The sequence below is a fragment of the Canis lupus genome, chromosome 3 (assembly GCF_003254725.2).
Source record: "Canis lupus dingo isolate Sandy chromosome 3, ASM325472v2, whole genome shotgun sequence".
In the NCBI taxonomy this organism is placed as follows: domain Eukaryota; kingdom Metazoa; phylum Chordata; class Mammalia; order Carnivora; family Canidae; genus Canis; species Canis lupus.
The window spans coordinates 75,308,779-75,332,901 of NC_064245.1; the positions used below are offsets into that span (position 1 = coordinate 75,308,779).

The 24,123-nt window shown below is 35.8% G+C and overlaps 1 long non-coding RNA gene across 6 annotated transcripts in view; it reads left to right on the forward strand.

Annotated features, from left to right (window-relative positions):
• The window catches only part of LOC112653728 (uncharacterized), a 72,955-nt gene that overhangs the window by 8,552 nt on the left and 40,280 nt on the right, over positions 1-24,123 (forward strand). For 3 of the 6 annotated variants that reach the window (XR_007409966.1, XR_003132451.3, XR_003132452.3), the window contains exons 2-3: positions 14,192-14,375; positions 18,141-18,240. This is a non-coding gene — a long non-coding RNA (uncharacterized LOC112653728). Of the gene's footprint in view, positions 1-14,191; positions 14,376-16,548; positions 16,635-18,140; positions 18,241-22,362; positions 23,998-24,123 lie in introns of those variants that run through there. The other 3 variants (XR_003132453.3, XR_003132450.3, XR_004814589.2) reach the window with 3 other exon arrangements.

A 24,123-nucleotide genomic window follows, 5' to 3' on the forward strand; every position in this document is an offset into this window, starting at 1 on the left:
TAAAAGTGTTTTCCAATCTTCAATATTCTATGCTTAAAAATCAAAGTAGTGAGGCAAAGAGACTTATCATTGAATAGTGTCACATGTTTCTCAATTATTGCTTAATCCATAATTCAAAATGTCTGATTTTACTTTTAAAAAGTCTTATAAAAAACTGTTTGAAATAAAAAAAATGTTTATCTCTGAAGGAATATCAGTGGAAAGATAAGAAAGTAAAGTAATACATTTTTCTCTCTTGGAAGATATGAAACAATTCAAACAAACCCACATAAGATAAGAAAGGTAAGTGGATTGAGGTTAGCACAGAAGAAAGCATAGAGTAGTAAATCCTAAACAGAAAGGAAATTGATCAGGAAACTAATTATTGGAAAAACAGTTTATGTACAAAACCTTTTAAATTATGTAAAGACATATTTTTCAGCTTTTATTGAGGTATAATTGACAAATAAAAAATTGTATATGTTTAAGGCATACAATTTGATGTTTTCTTATACGTTGTAAAATACCACCATAATCAAGCAAATTAACATATCCATCACCACACATAGTTATCATCTCCTTGTGTGTCTGTGTGTGTGTATGGTGAGAACACTAAAGATCTATCCTTTTAGCAAATTTCAAATATACAATATGATATTCTTAATTATGGTCATATTACTGTACCTTAGATCGCCAAAACTTATTGATCTTGAGTAGTTGAAACTTTGTACTTTTTATTAATTAATTTTTTTAAGATTTTATTTATTTATTCATGAGAGACACACACAGAGAGAGAGAGAGAGAGAGAGAGAGAGAGAGGCAGAGACACAGGCAGAGGGAGAAGCAGGCTACATGCAGAGAGCCCAATATGAGACTCGATCCAGGGACTCAATCCAGGGACTCCAGGATCACGCCCTGAGCTAAAGGCAGACACTTAACCCCTGAGCCACCCAGGCATCCCAAAACTTTGTACTTTCTAATCAATAGCTTTCCAGATCCCCTTCCCCCAGCACCTGGCAACCACCATTCTACTCTCTGCCTCTATCATTTGGACTATTTTAGATTTCATATATAAATGAGATCATGCAGTTTGTCTTTCTTTGTCTGGCTTATTTCACTTAGCATAAGGACTTCCAGGTTCATTCATGTTGTTGAAAAGGTACAATTTTCTTATTTTTTAAGATTGAATTATCTGTTGACAAACATTTCTGTACATAAACAACAAACTACTTGAAAAGGAAGTTAAGGGCAACCCGGGTGGCTCAGCGGTTTAGCGCCCCTAATCCCACCTCAGGCTCCCTGCATGGAGCCTGCTTCTCCCTCTGCCTGTATCTTTGCCTCATTCTCTCTCTCTGTGTCTCATGAATAAATAAATAAAATCTTAAAAAAATAAATAAAAGGAAATTAAGAATCACATTTACAATAACAACGAAAATAATAAAATACTTAGGAGTAAATGTAACCAAATAGGTAGAAGACTGTACACTGAAAATGATAAAACATTGATAGAAGAAATTAAAGAAGATACAGATAAAAGGAAAGACATTTTGTGTTCATGAATTAGAAGAATTAATATTATACAATCTCCATATTACTTAAAACGATCTAAGGAGTAAATGCAATCTCTATCAAAATCTCAATGGCATTCTTTTAAGAAATGGAATAAACAATCCTGAAATTCATATTGTACCACAAAACCTCAAATAATGAAAGCAATCTTGAGCAAGAAGAATAAAACTGGAGGCATCACACTTTCTGATTTTAAAATTGCATAAAAACTTAAAACAAGATTAATCTATTTCTTATGTTATTAGAGTACGCTTGCATGCAAATGGAGTGGTTGGCTGTTCCCTATCAAAAATATTCTCCCTCTCATGTCTGTGCTTCAGAGGGACACGAGTGATGAGGAATCGCATTCTCTAGGTCTCATGCTCCTCAGCCAATAGAGTATTTTTCATTATTCTGGTGCATTTCTTCTCCAATGGCTTCCATGCTGGGTTTTGTTTCTTTTCTTTTCCTTTCTTTTATTTAAGATATAAATTTATTTATTTATTTATTTATTTATTTATTTATTTATTTATTTATGACACAGAGAGAGAAGGTCAGAGACATAGGCAGAGGAAGAAGCAGGCTCCCCGTGGAGCAGGGAGCCCCATATAGGACTCAATCCCAGGACCCCGGCATCATGACCTAAGCCAAAGGCAGACACTCAACCACTGAGCAACCCAGGTGTCCCTATCCTGAGTTTCAACCTTTCTGTTCCTTTCACAATTCTTTTTCTTTTTCTTCCCATACTTCCATCTCCATTTTCTTTTGCTCTCTTCTACTTCCCCACATCATTCATTTATTATTCTAGGATGTTAAAAAAAAACTCACTTCCTCTTTCTTTCAGACATTCCCAATTCCAAGTCTTTACTCAAGTATTCCCTCTGCAAGGGATGCCATACATCTTGGTCTGTAATAGGCTCTGAATGTCCAGACACAATCCATCCTTCATGATCCAACTCATATGTCATCTCTGTGATGGTATTATATTCATTTTCTAGGGCTATTATAACAAATTACTCTAAGCTTCAGAGCTTAAAATAACAGAAATTGTCTCTAACAATTTTGGAGGCCAGAATACAAAATTAAAATGTTGTCAGGGCGCCACTCTCTCTCTGAAGGCTCTAAGGGAGAATTCTCATTTATCCCTTCTAGTTTCTGGGACTCCAGTCTTTCTTGGTTTATGGCAGCGTAATTTAATCTTTGTTTTCTCCCTTGTGTCTCTGGGTCTCAAATCTTTCTTTTTTCTTATAAGGACACCAGTCATTGGATTAGGGCCCAAGTTAACTTTAAAATTATCTAATCTAGAGATTTTTTTTTCTTTTTTTTGCTTAATTACATCTGTAAAGGCTATAAATTCCCAAATTAAGCCACATTCACAGGTACTGAGAGTTAGGACTTGGACATATTCTTTCCAACACAGAATTCAACCTGCTGTAAAATTGAGTTCCTTCATTCTTCAGCCAAAAGTTTTATTTTTATCACCTGAATTCCCCTATGGCCTCATCTGTATTTCACCTAAGTGATTGTAAAGTTCTGTCCTGAGTTGAAATTATTTGCAAACCTATCTGATTTTCCTAATAAACTATAAATTCTTTAAGGATTGGGTTTCATTCATTTTTATCCAATCAAAGTCTGAAACAGACTTACATGAAGGAGTATCTGACTCATTGTTTGGATGCTTATAACCAAACACATTGAACTATCATTTGCATGTATTCCTTTAGTCCTAAGGGAGCTATAATTCCAAATCTTTTTGTTCATAAAATATACAATCCAAAAGCATAACCTTGGCCAGGATAATGCATAGTAAAACTATTGTAGATGAATCTACTGTGTTATTGAGCAATATTTGGAACCAAGTAGAATTTGTATCAAGGAAGAACATTCTAATTTAAAGAATTTCTCAGTGTTCATTTTTTTTTGTCAAAGTAAACTTATCCAGTGAATAAAAGCTTGTTTAAAAAAAATCCACAGCACTAAGATCTAAATTTCACGTAAATTTTTACAGTCACATGTCAAAAGCTGGTAGAAAGGCTCATTTCTGAAGACAACTGTCATCAGAAGTGACAAGCCTGTCATATAAATTTAGTGGAGATGGAATTTAGTACATTACAACTTTAAGCTGGAATTTAGTTTGACATGAACAAGAAGTCAGAGTAAGTACCCAAGTAAGGAACACGTTCCCATCCATGATAATTTAACATGCCTGCTGTACAATTTCCATAACCTTTAACAAAACGTCTCCCCCCGCCCCCCGCAGGATTTACTGATATGCAATCAAATGTAATTTTTCCCCTTCTCAATGTTTCAAGTTTATTGGTTAATATTGCTTAGTCGAATTCGATAACTGCCATTTATCATTTTGCAAATGTGCAATTTATTCACTTATTGCAGGATTTACATTTATTTCAGATCAGATTGATTGGAATTTCAAATCTCTAAAGCTTTAATTTCATCTAGTTGCAATTATGTAAAAAGCATGAGTCAATTTCCAAATAAAATCAGTCTATATTTATACTTTTACTACATCTAGTGGGAGTTGGCTTTTTTGGAACAGCTTCTGGCAAATGTTCTTGTCACTAGACATAAAGATTGTAAGAGAAAGACATTCTGCACTCTCGCCTTATGGTTAGAAAGCTTCCCAACCATTGTTCCACATTTTAAAAAAAGAAAGTCAAATGTTACAAGCTTCCGTAAGTCATAGCCAGACCAAAGTGCTGTTGTGACAGCATGTATTAAGTTGGGAAAAGACAAATTAGTGGTAATTCTTCTGTACGTGAAAGTAGAAATTTACCACTTGAAAGATTGTCATGCAAATGTCACTTGTGACAAAATACCTCTGGCATATTTGCATAAACTTCTCTTGGGGACCTTATGAATTTAAAGTAATAAAGAAAAAGCTGCAGGTAAGTTTGTCCATATGGGACCTGGCATCCTACATTCACATCTCTCTCTATGAAAAGGAAAAGTCCAGGAAGATTACTCATGACAGAAGTGTCTGGGGTCAGTGAAGGACTATGATTTGTGGCACAAGTCCTCCTACAGCTCACACAACAGCTGTTTCTCAGTTTCCACATGCCTCAATTTCACAAGCAGTTGTCTGTTCTTTAGGGTTTAGAAACATATTTTATGCTTTTTGTGTTTCCTGTACTGTTGGAGATAGGAGGCAGTGTAACTTAATGGATATTTGGAGTCATCCCAGAACTCAACAATTATTCTGGCAACAGGTAGATGGGCCATGATCCAAAGAAGCAATTGGAATTATCACTGCAGTATGGTTGGAAGTTGAAAAAGGTTTTTTTGCCCTCATGGAACTCACTTGTAAAAACAATTAAGCAAATATCATAAAGCCAGTTAAATGTTCTGACAGTAAAGTACATGTACTAGGAAAGCTCATGGCATAGGCACACAACAGGGAGGAAGAGCTATGTCAAAGAAGGTTTGGCAGACAAAGTACCTATTAATCTTTGAAGCATTGAGGAAATATGTCAAAGAAGGCTTCACAGATGAAGTATCTATTAATCTTTGAGGCACAGAGGAAGAAGGAAGAGATTAAATTCCCATGTCCAAAGGCCTAGATACAAGTGTGAACAGATATTCCCACAAATATGTGGGGAAATGTTCATTTTGTTAAGAAATAGCCATATTAATTCCACTTTACTGATGACAGATCAATAAGGGAAGGTCAACAGTCTAAAAAATGGCACCATTAAATCAATACTCACCTTTTCACTTCAAATTTAACTTTGCATAAGTGTGATTAGGACTTCTCTTTGTCAGATAATATATATTAGACACAAAACTCTTTGCCTTCATTGGCAAGTCAGTCCCAGTACTGTGTTCCAACTACTCCACTACTCCTAGTCTTAAATGTCTATGAATTAAGACCAAATATATTAGGAATAAAGAAATCACTGTAGGAATATCAATCAGAGGGAATTAAAAGCAAGGAGTTGTCTATAAAGGTATTTAAAGGAGTGAAATTGTAAAAGAGAAAGGAAAGGTGACTGCAGAAGAAAAAACTTGAGGGGCACCTGGGTGGCTCAGTGGTTGAGTCTCTGCCTTCAGCCCAGACCCCCTTCTGGGGTCCCAGAATCAAGTCCCACATTAGGCTCCCCGCAGAGAGCCTGCTTCTCCCTCTGCCTATGTCTCTGCCTCTCTCTGTGTCTCATGAGTAAATAAATAATTTTTTTTTTAAATGGATAATGTAAATTCCAAAGTTGATTATAACTATGGACTAGAGTCTAAGCACCTGCAGCCAAGTTGCCAGATACACCATCATGACCAGTTCTGGATCTGCTAAATGGGAATTACTTTGACCATGGCTGGAACTTCTCAATAGGTACTACCTCCATCCACGCTGCTGAACCAAAAATCATCCTACCTGTGCTGTAGACACTGCAATTTCCAACAACCACCACCAAGTGCCATACTATTGGATTCAAAACAAAAAGCTTTCTCTCAATCTTTTGACCTTTCACAAGTCTTCCTATTGGCAGAACATAGACTTAATAGAAATCCAGCTAGCAACAGATCATAGGAAACATAGTTGGCAGATGCCCACCCCATCAGTGCTGAGTACAGAAGAGTGGGCATGGGGCCTAAAACTCAGCTAAATCACCTCCTCAACCTATGTTCAAGACTGGAGTGAGATTCAACATGAAATCAACTAAGAGCCAAGATGGAATTTTTGCCCTGTTTTAAAAATAAGATTTAGCTGAGTAAAAGTTATACTAGAATCACACTGAGGTTTTAGTTCAATTATACAATTAATAAATATGACTTTCAACCAAATTAAGGGTAGCAAAATACCATAAGGCATTATTCAGGTGTATCTCTGAATGATATTCAAAGCTGAGAGGGAGATACTCTAACAAAACCACACTGAGCCTGTGCTTCAAAATTCTCTTACCACCTTCTCTTTTTCCACCCAACAATAGACACCTGGTGAGGGGTGGGAGGAGGAAAGTGAAGAGGTTTGTTTTCCTGGATCCTCAATCTTGGTATGTACTGGGGTTGGGATCTTTTTAATGATTCTTCCCTCCTCAGTGGTAGGGAAGGTCTAGACCCAGTACATTTTCCTGCCTCTGTCCCAGGGGTAGAGGGTATTATCGCCTACCTTCCCCCAGCTATACTGGCTCTTTACTGGTGCCCTGAAGGCAGTAGAGTTTGCTGCTCTAGCCACAGAGGTTTAAAGCTTTTGTTCTATAGGAGGGAGCAGGAAAAAGGATCCTGGGTGGCACTTAATGACTTGTTCATATCCACTGCTATCCCCTCCCCTGCATGCTCCAGGGTAGAAGCTTTCTCCTGTCTTGTACCAGCCCAAATCTTTCTTTGTAAACACTCAATGAAGTCCACTGAAGAAGTTTCTGTAAATTGCTAATTTCCCTGTATCTGTGGTTTCTAGTCTTCTATACTATCATGCTAACCAATGCTTGGCCTGTGGCAATTCATTAAAAAAGAAATTTTAGTGAATTTTTCTTACTTGCTTGTATGTCACTCAGTGTCTGTCCCAGGGAAGCAAGTACTCATATCCTTCTCTCCTTGGAAGTATCTGTCTTTACTTAGATTTTAGGTTAGTTGGTTGCTCTGCAACTTTCACCCTTGTAGGGGTTCAAGAAAAGTTGTGAATTTTTAGGTTATCCAATTTTTTTCTTGTAAATTTGTAGTGATGCTCTTTCACACTCTACATCTAAGCAGAGGCGAGAAACCCACTATATTCTTTTTTTTTTTTTACCCACTATATTCTTGATTCACACTTCATTTCTGTGATTGAAGATATTCTGCACGTTTCTCCTCCTTTTTTTTTTTTTTAATCTGTGTGGGAAATATCAGAAAGGGAGACAGAACATAAAGACTCCTAACTCTGGGAAACGAACTAGGGGTGGTGGAAGGGGAGGAGGGAAGGGGGTGGGGGTGAATGGGTGACGGGCACTTGACGGGATGAGCACTGGGTGTTATTCTGTATGTTGGCAAATTGAACTCCAATTAAAAATAAATTTATTATAAAAAAAAACTGTTTCTTCATGGATAGTCTTCCTAGTTCAGTGATCCACACATCTTATTTCAATTTACTTTTCTGGTGTTTCCCCCTCCTGCAATGCAATCAATTCTCCCTCTCGCCAATACTGCTGATTAAACTTTCTTAAAGTCTTTCATGATTCATGAACAACTTCCTAAGTTTGTTGTTGGGTTTTTTTTTGGTAGTAATTTTTTTTTATTTTAATAAAGCACTACTATTCTTCATAGAACAATTTTGAATGTGTTGTGGTATCTTCTTCAATTAAATACATAATTGTGCTTAGGAACCTATTCTGGTGATCTTTTCTTTAATTATCAAATATATATATGTATATATATATATATATTTGTGTATATATATGTATACACATAAATAAACATATAAACATATACTTATATACACAGAGTCTTAAAAAACCTGAGCCCCCAAGTTGGAGGCCTGACCTGGGGTAACTCACTCAAGCTGTCTGAGCTTCACTTAGCTTCCTCAGATTTAAAATGGGGGACAATTATACTATGTACCTCCCCAGAATCCTTCCAACACGACTCTTGCTTGCCTTTCCACATCAGCCATCATCACTTTCCTTTGAGTGGCCTTTGCTCCAGACATGCCAGCCTCCCTGCCCTTCCCAAATCACAGCAATTATGTTCGTTCATGCCTCCATGCATCTGTGCGTACTGGTGTTTTCTGCCTGAAATGGTTTTGCTTTCAATGCCCACCTGGCGAGCTCCTACCATTCTTTACGTCTCGGTTCAAGAGTTCTGTTCCTTAGGCTTTTCTTGGGTTTCCCAGGCAAAGTTAGGGATTATCTTCTTTACTGTCTCACGATACTGTCCTACTATAGTCTATTCTATTTTTAATATCTTTATGCTTTCCTTTTATATTTTCTATGGTTTCCTCCGTCTGATTTTCTAATTTACCATTTCATTTTTCTTCAAATTTATCTTGCCATTTATCTCATTATTTACTTCAGTTATATTTTTTATAGTTACATTTCCACTTGGTATCTCTTGTTCTTGCTTCATATTCCTACTATGTCATCCCATGTCTCCTGGAGGGTCTTTGGCATGGTTATTTCACATTTTTGGATTATTTGTTTCAATAAATCTGCTTTCAGTGTTAAAAAAACTATATTAATACTTTCATAAAACTATGAGACAAACATGTGCATTTATACAACTGCATGTCAGTCATGCCAGATCCCTGGGGAGGGAATTCCCAGCACGACCTCTTTCATCTGTGAAGGCACAGAGCAATCCTTATTTGGGCATACACATTCAATTACTTGTCCAGTATGGTCAGCACTCTACTTCTTGATGGTTTCCTTCTGTTATTAATGCGCATGTCCAGTTGTCTGCTTCTTAGAGCAGACATTTACCTTCCTCATCCACCAGCCATTGGAGGAGGACTAGGGCCACATAGATGATTAATTCGACCCATTCTTCTGGGAGGGTTTCCTGGTGGCCCTCTTCTATCATCATATCTGGAATCAGAGGAGTTTCCATAGCCTCTTCTCTTTTTCACATCTTGCTGAAGCAGAGTCTTAAAAAAAAGAAAGAATATTCCTCTCATGGTTTTAATTATATTTTTTTCACAAATATATAATTCAGACATTATTATTTGTGTGATGGCTACTAAAAAATGTCTATAATCTTATAATTTCAAAAACAAATGTCTTTCTTTGCCTCCCTTTAAAAAAACTATAAATACTTTTGTGCCAAACCTTCATATACTCTTACAATATACTTAATACCCTTCCATATTTAGTGTTTTATTTTTCTTAAATACTATATACTATACAGATATTTTATGACATTCTGATTGATCTTAAAATTACACTTCAATCTCATATGCTATGTTATCCATCACTAACATTGTGGTAAAAGCCTTGTTTCCAAAGCCATAGGTGACCCTAAAAAACAGCTTAGGTAAAAAGTTGAGGAATAGTTGGGAATATTGGAATTATGTGTTTTTCCTGGTTTCAGAGTATCTGAGAGCCAGATATGATCCATCTTTATAGTGATAGAAGGTCATTTAGAAGAGTAAAGACCACAGACTTTAGAATTAGGCAGACATAAATTTGAATACTGGCTCTACCTTTGGTAACTATATGACTTCAGACATGTCAATTAGCATTTTGAGCCTGTTTCCTTACCTGAAAAAGGATATAATAACGGCAACTAACTCTTAGGACTACTGTAATGATTAAATTTTAAAAATCCATATGTATATATACACACACATACAGACATGCATAGATATATGTATACATATACATATACATACACACAAAGGTCTTAGCCAAGACCCTGTATAGTAGGAGCCACTTCATGGAGGGTATAAGTGTGATATTAATGACTGGAGGCAAAAAGAAATCATGGAAAGAAGTAAAGTATTACTTAGAAGGCCTACTATGAGACAGGTACAATGCTAAGAACTTCTTTTGCATAACTTTATCTTATCCTCACAATAATCCTAGAGTGTAGGGCACTTGGGTGGCTCAGTGGTTGAGCATCTGCCTTTGGCTCAGGTCATTACCCTGGTCTTGAGATCAAGTCTCACATGGGGCTCCCCGCAGGGAGCCTGCTATTCCCTTTGCTTATGTCTCTGCCTCTCTCTCTGTGTTTCTCATGAATAAATAAATAAAATCTTTTAAAAAAATAATCCTAGAATGTAGATGTTAGAATTTTCATTTTATATATTGGCAAATGAATAGAAGGAGGAATTAATGGGAACTGGAGGCATATAATGCTTACATCTTTCTCCCAATCTCAGATAGCCCAAAGGACAGACCAATATTCTAAGAACTTAAAATATGTATAGATTCTTCTACATTACTCTGTGTCTTTTCTGTATCAGTATCCAGCCAGTAAAAAAAGGAAACCTACTTCTTTAAAACAGATGGATTTATTACAGGGCATTGAGTATAGTCTTGTAAAAACTGAAATGCTAATTAGAGATACTGAAGCAGCAGAGACACATCAGGAAGGAGCCACTGTTTTTAGACTAGAAGATCTAGGTGAAGGGATAGTGTTGTGGCACCCAGGCACTTGGAGTCACCTGGTAAGAGCTGGAATTACAATAGAACCATCTAGAAGGATCTGGAACAAGGAAGACATCCCAGCAAATGAAAGACACTACTGTAAGCAAAGGGAAAGCAAGAAAGGTATTTGTTTTCCCTTTCCTCCCTCTGGTTTTCTGATCATCTACTGTTTCCTCCCATTGGCTAAACTAGTATAAGCTGCCTAATTAAAAACAAAAACAAAAACAAAAACAAACCAACCAACCAACAAAAAACAAGGAAAACACAACTTAGAGGATTCCGTGGTGCTGTGATACAAAAAAAGAAGCAAAAGCATGAAAAATGGACCTGAGAACAAACTGCCAAAGACAAGCATCATTCCCCCCCCCCGCCCACCCCACTACTCCCTTCCAAAGTGACCCTGCTTTCTATAGCCTATTTTGTGAATGCCTTTGTCAAACACATTCTTTCTTTTTCCACTTGGTCAATTTTCTGTTACGTATTTGACATAGCTGTTAATTTTCTTTGTTTTTCATGTCATTTGTGTAAATCTCTTGGGACTGGGATCCTATCACTCCAATCTAATGGAAACACAGCCTGTCCTCATATTGAGAGAGGTGTTTACTAGATACTGAATGATAATGAAGATGGGTTTTGAAATGTGACAGATGAACACATCTTTGGTGTGCCATATACTTCCTGAAGTGAGTTGCAGACCAATTGTTTACATTGACTCCATGTTTAGCTGCTCCTGATAACTATGATGTTATTTATTCTCAAAATGCCTAAGTAGGACTACCGTACTTTGTTTACTAGCAAAGTTTGTGTTGGTTTTTGTACTTACGAATTCACAACTCTTATTCGTCTTAGTAGTTTTTGATGCTTTGCTGTTTAATTTTTTTGACTGATTCCCCTGCCTAAGACATAGGTTCCATAAGGATAGAAACTTAGCATACATTTTGCAAGGCTACATGACTCAGAGTGAATACTCAATGTTTGGGATTCAGTAAATGCCTACTGTGTCTAACCAATGCTTCATCTATTATTGTATTTTTGTGATTATAAATTGTCTTCTATTATGCATTAAATGAATCTTGACAGTTAACTTTATTAGAACTTGTTGTCTTCTTAGATGTATTAGTATCTTTGCTACTATAGCAACCCTATTATGAATGTGTAGCTTTTAAGAAGAAATGAGGTAAAATTTATCTTTGCATTTTCTCTAACATTGATTTAATCTATTTAATCAATATCAGATATTTCATGTTTGCAAGTTTATGTAATACAGTATTGAAGAGAATTCTGTTTTCCCCAGTTTGAAACAATACTTTATCATGAAATAATTTAAACCTTCTTTTATTAAAAGGATCTCATGTGAATCTGATTAATTTACATAGCCCAATATTGATTTTCATAAGAATGTTGAAATATAGTCATATATTCATTGCTTAAATTATTTATGTCTGCCCTAACAAAACTCCCGGTAGTTTTTATGATGCCTATGTAACTAGCTATGTGCAATCTGAGATGAGTTGCTTATCTTCTTACAGTGTCATTATAAATATCATATAACAATCTTTCATGTCTCCTTAAATTGTACAATTCTATGATTTTAGTAGCTACGTATAATATGTTGCCATAACTACAAATAAGTATGCTATTTCCACTGATTCTAGCACACAAGATATTTGCTGAACATCCCTGCTTAGGGGTTTGGACAAAACCTACAAACTAATGCAACATAGTAAAATACAGAACAAAGATTCTGAACTAAATCGCCTAGGTTTGAATCTCAGTTCTGCTACTTACTAGTTTTGCAATCTTGGGCAAGATATTTAATCTCACAGTAAATATTCCATTCTATAAAATTGAATGATAATAATACCTACTTCAAGAGTTGCCATGAGGATTAAATGAGTTAATAACAGATGTAAAGGCATTTGGAATAATTCTTGGTAAGTGCCATATACATGTAGGCTATTATCCAGTTGTAAAAGTAATCATGTGACTTCACTGCTTTGGACCTCTCAGGAGTATCCTAATACCCTTAGAATATACCATCCCAATTCCTTATAGGTCATAACCCTATATCACCTAGCCCCTGCCTACCCTCAACTCACCTCATGCTATTCTTTCTTAGTTTATTCTAATCAGTAACTCCAGTCGTCTTCATGTTCCCAGACATGCTAACTTATCTCCCATCTCCAAGTCCTATATCTGTCAACCTGCCCCCCTGGAAGGTTCTTCACATGAATGACACATTCTCATTTCTGGGTATCAACTGAAAAATGCTTTCTCCTCAGAAAGGCTTCTCTTGCTCTCATCCTATGTAATTATTTTATCACCCTGCACTGTTCTATTTTCTATCATAGAATTCTTTATTTTCTTCCATGTCCTTATGGTAATCTTTTCATTTTGCTTTATTTTTTATTGTATCTTCCTCAGTAGAATATAAATTCCTCATGGTCAGGAAACTTCAGTGTATTGCACACTATTTTATTTCCGGTGTCTGGAATAGGGCCTAGCATAAAAGAGACATTCGATAACTATTTGTTCAATACATACGAGAGAATATTAAAGAATGAATATAATGGACTGAATGTTGTGTGTTTCAAGCTTAGAAGAGATAAAACCTTGGAAATATTGATAAATAATTATATAGCAAGAGCAATTGGGCTAGATTCTCCAGACTAGTCTTACATGTGTAGATAAATAGAGAAGGTTTCTGAGGATCCACTAATTACTTTGGCACTATTTGAGTCATGTGAAAACTTGAAAAAAAAAAAAAAAGAGTCTATGAAAACTTTAGGACTTAGTGTATAATCAAGAGCTGAGCTATCAAAAAAAGACTTTCTAAGGAAAAGGAAGTTTCCCAAGTTAAGAAGCTAACTAAAGAGACTTGGTTATGGCTCATGAATGCACTTCCCAATATACTAGGACTGAGTTCTGTCTGTAATTTCCACATCATTGAAAATCCATGAGGGCTGGGATCAAATGTGCTTCAGTCCCATGTATCAAGCACATTTGGGCTCAGTCCATAGTTTTTAAATGAAGCGGGAAAAGAATTCCTATCTATTGTCCTTATCTTTGGGAAAAGAATCCAAATTATAAATTTACTCAGCAGGAATAAAATATATGGTTATTTAAAAATATGTGGTTAGAGAGGCTTTTATTAGAAATCGTTGCCATGGAAAAATGCATTACTTTATTTAAAGCTGCAAAATTCTATGAAACAGATACTCTTAATATTCCATGTTACAAATGAGATGGGTTTAGATACTCACTGAGCTACAAAATTAAGGAGCTATGGTTGAAACCCAAATTGGACTGATTCTAGAACCAAAAGTCTCAAGCCCTCACTATAATAACCTATTTCCTGTTTGTTTTAAGGATCCAAAATATTCAGGATACAGATTTTTGTGTGGAGCACAGAGCAATAATGCAAACTTTATCTAAATAAGGGTGATTGACTACTAACCGTAGGTGGGAATTGTCATATTTATTAGGGCTATGGCACGGGCATCAGAGATTTTGAGTTTTAGCCCTTTACATACCAATTGTTTCTTTAATCAATATGAACAAATATTTACAGTAGACCCCCCTCCCCACCTTATTTGCAGTTTCACTTTCCATGGTTTCAGTTACTTGTGGTCAACTGTGGTCTGGAAACATATGATTTCCCTTCTGATGAATCCACAGGTCAATAGTAGCCTAACTGTGCATCACAGCGCCTACATCATCACCCACCGCCCTTCATCTCATCACATAGGCATTTTATCACCTCATATCATCACAAGAAGAAGGGTGAGTAAAGTACAGTAAGACATTTTGAGAAAGAGAAACCACATTCACCTAACTTTCATTACAGCATTTTGTTATAATTGTTCTATTTTATGTTATTGTTGTTAAACTCTTACTGTGCCTAATTTATAAATTAAACTCTATCACAGGTATGTATGCATAGGTAAAGACCAAGTACCTATAGGGTTTGGTACTATCTGTAGTTTCTGGCATCCACTGGGGGCCTTTTCCCTCATGGACAGGTGGGGATTACTGTAATTGCAAATTCTTTCCTGAGAGGGACTGGAGTCATAACTACACCTTAACTGTGTTAAGGTTGAAGGGATGTTTCTCTGTGTCTATGTGTAAAACCTCAGGTGTTCTCACTCCAATTGTCTCTTAAATGTTAAGTTTCTCTTTTAGCTAAAAATAATCAATGTTGACCTTTCTCATCAGCCCCAATTAATTAAAATGGGGCTTATCTTATTTATTTAAATAAAATAGAACACATAAATTTTACAGCTGCATACCAGAGTTAAAGAATTGGAATTTCTCCTAAGGCTTTTGAAATTATATGGAAAACAAACTTTAACAATTAATATAACTGATATTTCTCTCAAAAAAGGTAATGACTATTTATTTACAATAATTTTTGTAGCTACACTGTAATACACACACACACACACACATAAAATCAATCAAGGAACATTAAAAGAGGTAACTCTTGTAAAGTCAGGTGAATGGCTGAAATGCAGCATCTCTTAATAACTCTAATTAAGGCATTTCTCTGCCACAAAGATTTTCTTTCTTCCACATGTCACTTAGGATTACCACAATGCCTTCCCTCCAGCTACTGTCATTTAAGCATATCTATTGACTGACAGACACAGAATGATGCTAATAAAACCCCTCTCATATGAACCCCTCTCCTCAAACACTATTCAGAGACTACAGGACAGAGAATAATCAATCACTCAGGTTAGATTTCTCACCTTTGCAAATCGGGCTACAGCCTTTCTTTCTGTATATATGTACCATCACTCCCTCTCATGATGTTCTAGTCAAGATAAAATTATCTATTTCTATCCCTCTACTTTTAAGAAGAAAGTCAAGTAACTGGCAAAGTTCTTGTCCAACTGCTTTTTTGTCTCTTTATCAATTCTTGTCTCCAGGAGTAACATCACCAGGCATGTGATGCTTAGAATTATTAGTTAAGACTCTACATCGATTTTCCCATTTATTGGGGTGTAGCTTTGGGCTTATGTTAAATTTAACCTTGTGGTAGACTATAAATCTTTCTGCCTGCAACAATGTGACTTTGCCATGTTTTCCCTGTATGTGGAGTATATTTCTCTTATTGTCAAGATTGACCATAAGATTTGTTTTGCTAATAGCATGAGAGTTCAATAGAAGTTTAAGAAAAACAGTGGTTCATGTCTCTCTCTCTTTCTCAGTCTCCCTTTCCCTCCCATCTTCTCTCCCTCCCTCCCTCTCTCTCACTCTCTCCCTCCCATTCTCTCTCTCTCACTTTCCAATTACCATAAGAATGACATGTTCCAAATGGATTCTGAGCTTCAACATTTTTGTTAGGAGAAAATACATAGTGTAGAATTTTAGCAGCCATTGTAAACAGAAAAATGCTTTGTTGTTTATTATTGAAAAACATCAAAATTCAGGTGTTGTCACTGTAATGCTTTTAAATAAACATTGAGACAGCAAAAGTACCTCCCTCTTACATTTTGTAAAGATTAAATGAGAGACTCCAAATGTCACATTCAGGTCAGGGCTTGGCATATACAACCTCCTACATATGAAATCAACTAAAGTTAACATTATTAGAATAAAGCTCTTTTTCCTACAATCAGACACTAAGTATTTTGAGTACAAAAGTGGTAAGTGCACCTTAATTTATGTGAGTACATAGAGGAAGAAAGGAACAAATATTTTTGGCAGACTTACTTTATTCCTGGCCAGGCTTTCTACATAGATTAAATGATTTCATTCCCACAACACTGAATAGTAAATGCTATTATAACCCTTAGCAAATAATAAAATTAAGCTACATAAACTTAAGAAAATTTCCTTAAGTCACATATGTAAATAAGTACTGAGCCTAAGATTTGGATATGGCCCCTAAATACATGCTTTTCTCATTGTATAAAACTATCCATGCAGTATCTTATGTGTATTCTTATAGGATTGTGCGGAGCTGATTGAAAGACTTCACAGCTTCCACAGAATCTCATAACTGACCTTGCTATAATGCTGCAGCTTTTAGATCAGGTAAATCCTTGTAGGAAATTTGTTAGCCTGAGAAGACTTAAGATGATAAAAAAGAGCTGACACATCAGAATGTACCTTACTTTGAATTCGTATTATATATTGCATATCTCTAAAATAGATGAGAAGGCCTGGCCCAGGTGAGCTGGTCCCCAACATATTTAGACTAACCTGTGTTCAGAAATGCTCCCACCTTATATATGTAGATATGGACTCAGAAGGGCCACTGAGCAACCAGTGGTTCTGAGATCACTCTTAACTCACAAATATATGTGTCCATTATTGGACACAATAATGTGTCTCTCTTTCGGGAGAGACCTGAATGCTTATATTCCACTTGAGGATGGAAAGTATCTACTGTGTACACTAATTGCACTGACTTCCCTACATAACTATTAAGTAACTAACATTTAATACATTCACTGGGCTGGAATCTATGTCTGGTTTCAATGTCAGCCTCAATATACTATTGACAATTGTCGACATTGTGGTTGTGAAATTCTCAATAAGTGAATACTGATTAATGCTTAAATTTTGAAATAGGCCTGAAAAGGAATAAAAGATCTTTTTATTCATCATTATTTCCTGTATATTTTGTTTTAAAATGAAGATCCATTTACACCTTTAACCATTCGATTTCCTGCAATATAAAGAATGTGCATATGTATACATATCTGGTTTTTTATACAACTAAGGAGATCATCTTAGGGGTACCTCTTGTATATTCTTAATTTTGAGTACATTTAAATACTTCATATAAGTATACTTTAAAGGGGAAAATACTTGTATTTAAAATTGGTCATTTTTACATTTGAAATCTCAAACTCAGCATACCTCGGTCAGCTAATTTTCCAGGAGGATGTGATAGAGGAGAGGCAGTCAAGTAGTATATGATATAGAAGTGGTCAATAAAAAGATTTCTACAGTTGAAAGAGCGAATGAAGCACCTTACTGATGCAATAAAATGATAGGGAAGAAAATTTCTCTTGTGAGCATTGCTTGTGATAGGTCAGGCATCAAAAATTCATTTGTGCTTTATCAAAACAATTTCCAAAAGTAGGCTCAAGGTCTTGAGAATAATGACCCATGTTTGAATGTCACTCTTGAGTTTTTTTTGGAAATCACCTTAAAACAGTGAAGCTTCTTCACCCTTATTCCAATTTCGTTTTTATTGGAAAACATAACAAGAGCAATAAAAAGAATGCTACAATTTCTTTTATACTCTCTCCACCCTTTGCAACACGGAAAGCAAATTCCCGTTCGTTCAAGGAATCCTAAAGGCTTTATTAGCATTCCTGTGCTCCATTTTAAGGGTGAAAAGTAACCCCCTCTTCACAGAGAATACCATGTGATTTAGTTATTGACAACCTATTTCCCATATGTGAAATGGAGATTCTATTTTCCAGCTGTGATTATTTGGTAGTCTGGAGAAATCTACTCTGCTTTGATTTTCCTTTCTCCATGTTGCTTGCTTCTCTTCTCTCACTGTTTCATTCCTCTTGTCTTTAGCAGGAGACTAGTAGCAGACAAAAGACCTGACCATTAATCCACAAAGTTGACTCATTAAGTTCCTGGCCTGGTGGGACAGGCCACAATCAACTCAGCTAAGGTATGTTGAATTATAATGCTTTCAGAACTATGAAAAGCTCTTTTCCCCCAGAGATCTTCATTCTCTTGTTAATGACACTTTCAGGCTGAAGTTTCTGATACTACTGATCTTAATTCAGGGGATATGGTGTGTGCTTTTATGTGTGTAGGCGTGTACAAATGTATGGAAGTGCTTATATTTAGAGGTGAAATTTGTAGAGCAAGAAATATTTCACAAGTTTTGTATTATAAAAGGCTGTCTTAAGGAAAAAATTTTCTACTTTTTAAAAATTTATTTAGGCATAGTCTAACATTTAAATATGTGTTAAGAGATTTCTCTAGCAAAGTTTAAAGAAGAGAGATACTGATCTTTAGAAACTCCTTTGGAAACATATGCATTCCCTGTAATTAGAAAGAGGATATCAAGTAACATTTCAAAATGGTGGCAGCTCCCAAAATGTGCATTCTTTATTCAAATTATATGGTAAATTAATATGAATACCTACTCTAAGAAAAAGGCATGATACATATTTTGCAAATAGTGTAGCTATATTGTTTATTTGTGTATAAATATAAGATAGACATGTCTGTTTATCTCTATCTATGATCTTATATTTCTAATTGCATGAGAAAATTCTCCACCTTTTCCTGAGAACCAAACATGTATATTTAGGCACAGAACCATGAAATCTTACACTGAAAGCCAAAATATAAATCACAGATCCACTTGTATCTGTTCTAGTTGAAGCAGGGAATGGAACATTTATTGGAAATCTTCACCCCGATGCCACAGAGGCAGGTCCATCTTAACATATTCATAACATGATTCATTATTCCACCCTTCCTTCCAGACATAAACATCTCTCACTTGATGAATGGCATTATCTTCATCCCTGTCCTCTAAGCGAAAATCCTCAGGCTCATTTTCCATTCCCTCATCTCCCTTTACTGACAGAATCCATCAGTCACCTAGTCTTGTTATTTCGATTTCCTCAAAAACCCTAAAATCATTCTTCTCTTCTCCACACCAAATGAAGCTGTCTTAGATTAGGATCTGTATTAGGATACTAGATAAGATTTGGTAAAAAGGGACCTCCAAATAAATGCAAGGAGGGCTGGTGGTCCAGGGAAGACAAGTTACTTTGCTTCCTGATATCATTCAAGAACCAGATTCCTCTCAACTGTTTCATTTTCACCATGCATGTGATCAGAGTGGGCTTACCCATAGTTTCCAAGTCCTAGCTGGCAGGAGGAGAAAAAGAGAGGTGAGGTAAGGCCAATAAGTATATCCAATTTAAACTTGTAAAAGTTAGTGAATTTGCAAATATCTTTTCACAGGAGCCTTTGGAAGAGGTGAATCTTTCCATTATAATGCAAAATAAGTTCATTCAATAGGTCCTTTGTCTGCATATATCAGTTCAATGACATGGGTTTATTATAATTATTTTAGAATTTCTTTTGTGTGTGTGCACATACTCAGATCCATTCCTTCCCTTCAGTGATAATAAGGTTTGGACGTCTCCTACGTTTTTAACAATTAATTCTGGTAGACAGGGCATGAGCACATTCATACTCAGGAGCAATACTAGATTCAACTCACGGCTCTGCCAATTTACTGGCTGCCTGATGTTAAGCAAGTTACTTAAGCCCTTAATTTGTTCATCAGCCAATTGAGGATAATAATAGTACCTACCTCAAAGGATTTGTATGAGGATTGTTAAAAGATAAAATGAGCCATATTAAATTTTCAAGAGTTTATTTGAGCAAAAATCAATTTGAATCAGGCAGCACACAGGAACCAGAGGATAGACTGCAATACAGAAAGTTTGGAAGCAAAGAAAGGAAATTATTTGATTGGCCATAGCTTACAGCTTATGATTATGATTGGCTGTTTTTGATTGGTTGTCTTCAGTGTTTCGACTTCATAATTTTGAGGCATTTACAGGCTTGGATTTCAATTTGTTTACATACGTTGCCAAAACATTAGAGCTATATCAACCTAATTGTCTCCCTGTTTGATTAATTTGACAGGATTAACTGAATTCAAATAATGTTTGACAAATGATAAACTCACCATAAATGTTAGTTATCTGACAGGAAGACAAGATTCATTTGGAGTTGAATATCCTCAAAACACTTTTGTCACTATTAATACATATACTCTATTATTCTATCTTTTATACCCATGATGATTCAGGACAGTCTCAAATATTTCACTAACTCCTCATACGTAATCATTTCTGGATACTCCCCTCTGCCTCTCCCCACCTGAATGGGAGGAACTTTGATAGAGTGCAATAGGAGGAGGCTATTCCTAGGGAAACTTAAGCAAGATGGTCTTCAGTTAATGGCCAAACTCTAGGCTTCCTGGCAGTCAGGAATCTTTAAGTGGCCCCCTCTAATTTCTAGACAGAATAGGTGGTATACATTTCAGATTTTGGTTACAAGCGACAGAAGCCCAACTCAAAATAACCTAAGGAAAAAAAAAATATTTTGGATAATGTAACTGAAAACTCCAGTGGCCTATTTCACTTCTGACATGGTTGATCAGATGCTTAAGTGATGTCAGACACTTGACCTTTTTTAATTTTTGGCTCTGATTTTCCTTCCTGTGCCCTTTGCTCTAAGTAAGTTACATTTTTCCTCAGATGGTGGTAAGAGGGCCACCAGGAACTCTAGGTCTATATCTTGGTGGGCAGGGTCTATTTCCCAGAAGATTTGGCAAAACTGCCAGTCTGTGATTGCATCATCCTTTTCTGGCTTAAATCATTTGTCTATCCTTGAACCACATACTGTGGCAAGCAAGAAAATATTCTAATTGATTAGTTTGGGTTGGGAGCAGGCAAACGCAACAGCTGTGGAGAATGCCAATAATGCCCTGCTTCTCTTCTACAAGACCCCTATCATCTAAGAAAATATATATTCATAAATACTCTCTCCTTAGAGAAGCCTTAGGAGGGACAAGGTCTTGCAGAAAGCCTTACCATGTAAGAACTTCAAATCATCACTAGTCAGCTGATAACTGATAAGCCAAATTTGGTATAGTAGAGCCTATTCTTATGGGTCAATAAATAACTTGGAAAGAATGAGTAGCCAACAATTAGGTGCTGGTTGTTCTATTCACTCTACCCGCCCCCCCCCCAAATCTTTTTGATATTCACAGAAGAATTTGAGGCTAGAGACATAAAAGCATAAACAGTAGGATTGAGGGTTCTAACTAAAGTGTTGAATTGTCATAAAAATATAAGGACATTCTGAATATATAAAATTATATTTTTGACACAAGAATTTTCAGGATTTCCTGCACATATGCATTCATACTTCAGTTCTATTGGACAAAGTACAAAGGGCAAAAAAGAAAAGTACATCTTACCTTGAGACACATAGGCAAAAATTTTAAATCTAGTACATTTCCCATGTATTGCCAAGCTCAGAACCCCCTTAGGGGAAGAAGTTTGAAAAAATGACATGTTTACTCACTTGCCTATTCTTATGTGTTACCATTGACTATCTTGAGACAGAAAGAGGTGAGATAGATTCCAGTATAAATACTCTATTGAATACATTAATCCTGCCTGAAGAGGGGGAGTATTTTCTTAGGCAGTAAACACAGACCTGTGATAGCTAACATTTTGGGTTTGATTTCCCAATGATTTTTTTGTGTAAAATAAATACATGAATAAATAGGATGAAATATAAAAAGTTGATACTATGTGACAAGTTCTTAACTTTATCTGTACATTGTTTGGCTCCTGTTTTCCACTATACAATCTCTACATTAGAGTCAAGCAATGTCTCATTGGACTGTACACCCATATCATATGTCTTTCCACCCAACCACCATCCCACCCTCCCTGAATATTTCATTCTTTAGTTACCTGAAGGATAAACAGGAATTAGATCATCTATATTAAAATACTATGTGGTGGCAAAAATGTAAATAAATGGTGGAAATAAAAACCCATGGTTTTCTTCATTATATGCAGTAGTCATAAAAAGAAGAATAAAATTGTGTTAATCATAATTGAAAAACCAATTTAGTTTTCAATATATTGCATTGTCAGGATAGTACACTTTTCTTCTTGTTCAACAGATTATGTATAATTAAAATCAGTTTATTGAGAAGTATACTTTCTTCTTACAGGTACTTATGGACAAAAGATCACATGTAGAAAAGCTTCATCAAATGCATTTGCGATGTCTTGAAGAAAGTAATTATTGACTAAAACCAAGGAAACATATAAAAAGCACACAAAATTTCCAAAAATCTATACTATAATCCATTTAAAAGCATATAAACTCATCCCTAGGTTCTTCCTCTGAAATTTAGTTAAAGATTTGGACGTAGAAACTTTTACTTTCATTCTTTTATCAGGTGCAATTGAGTTCACAACTATTTATTTACTCCATCCACACTGAAAAAAAAATCAAAACATCAGTCTCCACACCAAGCATTGAGAAAAATGAATGTACTTTTCCTGCCATAGTTCTTTTTTTTTTCTTTTTTTTTTTTTTTCTGCCATAGTTCTTGTGGGAGTGAATATCCTGAAATACTACATCAGAGGATGTGCTTCTGTTCATCTAACTTTGACCTTGGAACAGTCACAGGCATATAAATGTCACCAAACAGGTTCTGAAGGGTCCTAGAATAGCTACCTGTGGTCTGAGAATAGCTATCTGTGGTCTGAGAAGTTCCTGCTAGATTTAGGAATTCAGGGTTTGGGAAGAATCAGCTTATATCACTTGAACTCTAGGATTTTGATCCTTGTGAATGTATTTGCCTGGTGCGAGGTGGGGCAGATGCTTTTCACTAGACTAAATATCCTACTACTTTTCCTATTATTTCTATCTTCAGCTTAAATGAATCTAAAGACAACCTAGAAGGACATGAAATATTCAAAGGATAAAACTCATATTATGGTAAATCTGAATGTCCATTTTTAAAACTCATCCTTCCATATTTTTAAAATGCTCCCTATAAATATATAATTTTTGGTTCATTCATTCTTCCAAGAAAATTTCAAGGAGCACCTAACCCCTGTATTTTGTGCCATGGGTTCAATATTACATAGAATTGACATGCCCACATGCTGGGGGATTATACTGAAATAGGACTACTGGAAGCAGCTTTCCAAGAATGTACAAACCACAACTTCGAAATACCACAGAAAAGTGGAAATAAACACAAAGTAATATGGATTAGATTCATAATTTAACACATGACTGGAATTATTATAAAAAGGGGGATCACAGAGGTCAGCCCACAGGTGGATGAAGAAGGTTTAGCAGGATTTAAATATGTTAGGTGGGATGAACTGTTTGGCACCAGAGAATGTTTAATTAAGACATAGGATGTGTTGGGCATTAGCATGAGCCTGGGTAGACTAGTGGCTAAAAGCACCATTGTTGATGTAGGTCAGTAAGTGCCAGCTATTAGTAGCAATAGAAATAGGAGGAGAAAAGAAACACAGTTTAACAATTTTCATAGACATACATTGGAGAGCAAAACAGATCAAAGTGGATTTATATTTCATCCCATAGTTCTATAGTCCTGTTGTCTCCAAAATAGAATGGGAGATGTTTCTCCTCGGCATGTTCAGGATAAGATTACTTGAACTTCCTTACACAAAGATAGAAAGAAATTAATCTTAGAGTACTTGGATGTCTCAATTGGTTAAGCATCTGACTTTAGCTAAGTCATGACCTCAGGGTCCTGGGATCAAGCCCCACATCAGCCTTTCACTCAGCAGGGAGTCTGCTTGTCCGTTAGCCCCTCTCATCACTCATATTCTCTCTTTCAAAGAAATAAAATCTTTAAAGAAGAGAAAGAAATTAATATTTTTCTGACATTTAATACAAATTGTATTAGCAGAAATTAATACAATAGTATCTGTATATAGATTAT